The sequence below is a fragment of the Cynara cardunculus genome (assembly GCF_001531365.2).
Source record: "Cynara cardunculus var. scolymus isolate 2C chromosome LG 4, CcrdV1, whole genome shotgun sequence".
Classification (NCBI taxonomy): Eukaryota; Viridiplantae; Streptophyta; class Magnoliopsida; order Asterales; family Asteraceae; genus Cynara; species Cynara cardunculus.
In genome coordinates this window covers 16,997,157-17,002,163 of record NC_037531.1, presented here as the reverse complement: position 1 = coordinate 17,002,163, position 5,007 = coordinate 16,997,157, and positions in this window count along the sequence as shown.

The following is a 5,007-nucleotide window of genomic DNA, read 5'->3' as shown; positions in this document are numbered from 1 at the left end:
AACTGTTTCATGTATTTTTCTAACATTAATGAAACTGTTTCATGTATTTCTCTAAAATTAAAATAATGAAGATGATAATATCTATGATTAACACCCTCCACAATAAAAATGATTAATCAACCTCTCATAATTACAAAAAAATGAACAAAATGAAAATTATGATTGGTTGAATGCGGTTTGCACGGTTTGTACAAGTTGAGTGGTTTGCATTTGATCGCTCCCCTATATATATATATATATATATATATATATATATATATATATATATATACATACATATATAGATAATTGAATATGAACTTAAGGTGAACATAATATTAATCTTTTTTTTAAAATATTATTATAGTTTGTAAAAACATTCTAAATCTGTAAAATCTGGTATAGCTTGTGAATATATTGTGAACATAAACTAAATCAAAAAAGAAAAATCTAAACATACCATTTGTGAAAACAATGTGAACCCCCAGATAAAAAAAATTCTTAAGATTTTTTACATTTTTTTTATTAACATGGATATTCAACCCACTATGCGAGCCGACTAATCCCAGGACGACCACCTGCTTTTGCAGATAGTCCGGAGTCATCGCATTTGAACTTCCATGGCCACAAGAGGATTTTTATTTCTCATTGGATTTGAACCTAAGACCTCCTGGTAATTTTAACCTTTAAAGTCAAGCTCAAACCAATCAGACACCACCCTTATAGTTAAGATTATTTACATTGTGTTCACAATGTATTAACCTTATATGCACTTTGTGTATGCTAAGAAAGAGATAGAAGAGAGAGAACAACTATTCTCTAGTAATAAAGAAAGAGCCTACATCTGAAGTCATATCTACAAGTCTATAGATACCGACACCTATTCTATTTCTATTGGACTTATTAAGTCTTATTTGACACCTATTCTATTTTCATTGGACTTTTTAAGTTTTATTTATTTTACGGGACCAAGACATAAAGACTAGTTACTATTTTCACGAGCTCATATATTGTAAATTATGATGGATCTTACAAATCTCACATATTTTGTAGTTCTTAATATATATATATATATATATATATATAGGGGTCTATTCAAGGGAGAACTGATTAGTTTGTGGTAACTGTGAGATCCAATTTCAACCATAAATCAACGGATAAATTAGAAAATTAATAATTATGGTAGTTTGAGTTAAAATTATAATTAAAGGGCTTTTTAGGTATTTTTAAAAAACTCCTCTCTCATCTCTCTGACCTCCAATCTCCGGCCTTCGGTGAACATTAATCCGGCAGGTACCAAATAATCACAAAGATATACAATGTGATATCCATTGTGATATACTGTGATACCAACTATGATACCAACTCAAACCTTAAAAACAAAGATACACAATGTGATACCCATTGTGATATACTGTGATACCGACTATGATACCAACTCAAAACCTTAAAAACAAAGATACACAATGTGATACCCATTGTGATATACTGTGATACCGATTTTACCGGAAGCCGGAGATTGGAGGTCGGAGAGATGAGAGAGGAGTTTTTTTAAAATATCTAATATGCCCTCTAATTATAATTTTAACTCAAACTACCATAATTATTAATTTCCTAATTTATCCGTTGATTTGTGGTTGAGATTAGACCTCACAGTTACCACAAACTTATAAGTTCTTATTTGATTAGGCCCCTATATATATATATATATATATGTGTGTGTGTGTGTGTAGATGAGCGATCAAATGCAAACCACTCAATTTGTACAAACCGTGCAAACCATCCTCATCCGTCGATTTCATTATTTAATCTTATGAAATGATTGGCGTTATCCTTCTAGTATATATATAAAGAGAGAGAACCTCAATCAATTTTAACCAAATGACTGGTGTTAACTCTAAAAACTTCTTTGAACCAATCAAAAGCAATCTTCATTCCTACATGATTTACATGGTTGGGTCATTGATCAGGGGTAAATTGAAATTTTCATTTTTTTAAATGAATTTAAAAAGCTGTTATATAGCAAGTTCCATGATTTTATGGATGATAACTATATCATCTCTTTCAAGTTTTCTCACTAATTAAGTTTATAGAATAAGGAAGATGGTTTGATGCATTCATATATGTTCATTTACGAGCAATCTTTCATTAGTGAACAAATTCGCACAAGTTAACACAAATGTCAAATGTGAACATTTAGTCATAACCAAATACATTAATTGTCTACAACTGAACATAAGTGCCAACTTCTGTAATTGTGATTCACTTAATTGAAGTGCTAATGTCACTTGTTCGTAAGTGAAAACAAATGTGAAAGTTACATATATATATATGTGTGTGTGTGTGTGTGTGTGTATTATGATGAAATTTAAGGAATTCTTTTTGCAGCAAATAAACTCAGAACCATCAAGTAGCATTTATTTTTATAAAATTGAATTTCAAAGAGGGATGGTTCTTGTTAAGCTGGATCGGGCCAATCATTCCTCATTCCAAGTTCGAGGCACCGGTTTATGTAGGAAGATGATTATGTTCCTCCAATCAAATTTCTAACATGTACAAATGTAATGGATAGTTATGTAAATGTAGAAAATGTATTTCTAAATTAAATGGCAGAGAGATCGAGAGAGAGAGAGATCGAAAGAGGGAGAGAGAGAGAGAGAGGGGACATCTTATTAAAGGGAATATTGGCCAACACCTATGTTTAGACGCTAAAGGACTTGTCTTTCTAGGTTCAATCATCTAGTTCGTTCTCGTTTCATATTCAAATAAAGAGTCTTTTATTTATAAACAGTCAAGCTCGATTTAGATCCACATAAACAGTCTTCTATACATCTTTAACCAGACAAATTACGTTCAAATTCAAGTCTAAAATCTCTTCATCTTTATTTTGTAGTCCCTCAAATATTTGATTCATGTTATTTTCTGTAATCATGTTGACAACATGATTTATGGTAATTTTTACAAAAATTTTCATTAATTTTGAGAAGATGGCTTTGGTATGTTCACAAATATGTAAAGTAACCTAATTAATTTTTGTAAAATATAAATAAATTAAACCAAAAAAAAAATTACTTCTATTTTTTATGATTAGTGAAACGATTACATATAAAATTTTATTACTCGTAGATAAAGAGTTATGTGAGTATAAGAGTTATGATGAGAATGATGAAAATACTATTAAGCTTTTGAATTAATCTTGTTTTATTAATGTTTGTTAATTATTAATCTTATTGATATAAATTATTAATCTTATTGATATAAATTTTTGTCAAGTATATTATTATAAATGATAAAAAATAAATTTTTACATGTTAAAAAATCAAATAAGTTAACAAGTCAATAATATGGAAGATTGTCCTTTTTGGTCATTTTACATATATAAGCAAAATTTACCAAACACTAAAAAACAACTTATCAGCTTATTGCTTTTTGGTACTGCTATAAGCTAATCCAAACACTTTTTACAAAACTCCGGTTTGACACCACATAAGTTAATAAGCACTTTTACAAAAAAAACATAAGTTGTTTTGAATAAGCAATCCCAAACACCCCCTAAATAATTTGAACTTTATTCGAACTTGATTCAATTAATTGAACTCTATCGGTTGATTTCCGTTCATAACTTAACCAATAATTCCAATCGAATAATTTGAATTCGGAATTGACTCGAGCTCGATTTAATCGAACTTTCTTCAATCATTATATTTGATCATAAATAAACCAACAAATTAAAGATGAGTAGATGTTTTTTTATTTGGATTAAACAAAATTATTACATAAAATAAAATAAAAAAGAACACATTACATAATCAAAATACAAATCTTGATCATCTGCTTCAACCTCAGACAAGACCATTGAATGATCCATAAAAGCAATTGAATTGCAGCACAAACTCCATAATTAAACATGGATTAAAAGAATTAATTATATATATATAGATATATGTATATATAATAGAAAGTGTTGGATGATGATCGGACCAATAGCGCTTGATTCCCCATGATCGGATATATATCCGTCTTCATATAATCACGCACGATATGCAGTCATCAAGGTTCGTTGCCGGAATCATAAGAACGATCATAGCATTCCATCGGAGTTTCACGAGCATAAAATAGCTTATAATCTTCAAAAATAGACATTTGGAATGTACAAACTGCTTCTGTTATAATTATCATGTGGCCTTCTATATATATAGATATAGATATAGATATATAGTAGCAGACTGTACGTAGATATAGGGAATGTGTATGTATGTGTGTGTGTGTGTGTATATATATATATATATATATACTCCCGCATGCAAAGTGTAAAAGTGAGCTTTTTATGCACGTTTCTAAGAGTGACAGTGAAAGTTAAAGAGGAGAAGAAAAGAAAACACAGAAAACACACACACACACAGACACAGAGGCAAAGGCATGGTGCCCTAAAGCTGTGTCTGCTTTCTTTTTCAAGAACCCAAAAAAAAGGGATCTTGTGTGTATGTTGGTGTGTGTTAATTTGCTTGAAATTAAGAATCTTGAAAGGTAATTCTTTTTCTAGGGTTTTGTGTGTGTAAGTGTGTGTGTGTTTGGGGGTGTTTAATGTTGTTGATGTTTGTATAGACAAAGGGATCTTTGGGGTAGATCTTGTCATGGTTAATCATCTTTTTGACATTAAGTCAACTAATTACTTTCAAAAATAATTTCATATATATAATATATTATAAAATATTTGATAAGAATTTTTAAAAATCATTTTTTATGTATGAAATGCTGTTTATAATTAATAATATTACTTATAATTTAAGATTACAAATAATTTTGTATAAGTACAACTTCTTAAAGCTTCATTTTTAAATTCACGTTACTAATTAAATATAAACATAATCAAATACAGGATAAACATTTATTTTAAATATAAAAAATTTAAAATATAGTTAAGATAATCATTGACTTCTAAGATAATGTTTAATTATTATCTTTATAAAAAAATATATTATTAAACAAAAAATAAGTTATTTTGTTTTTAAACTTCAATTAAATTAT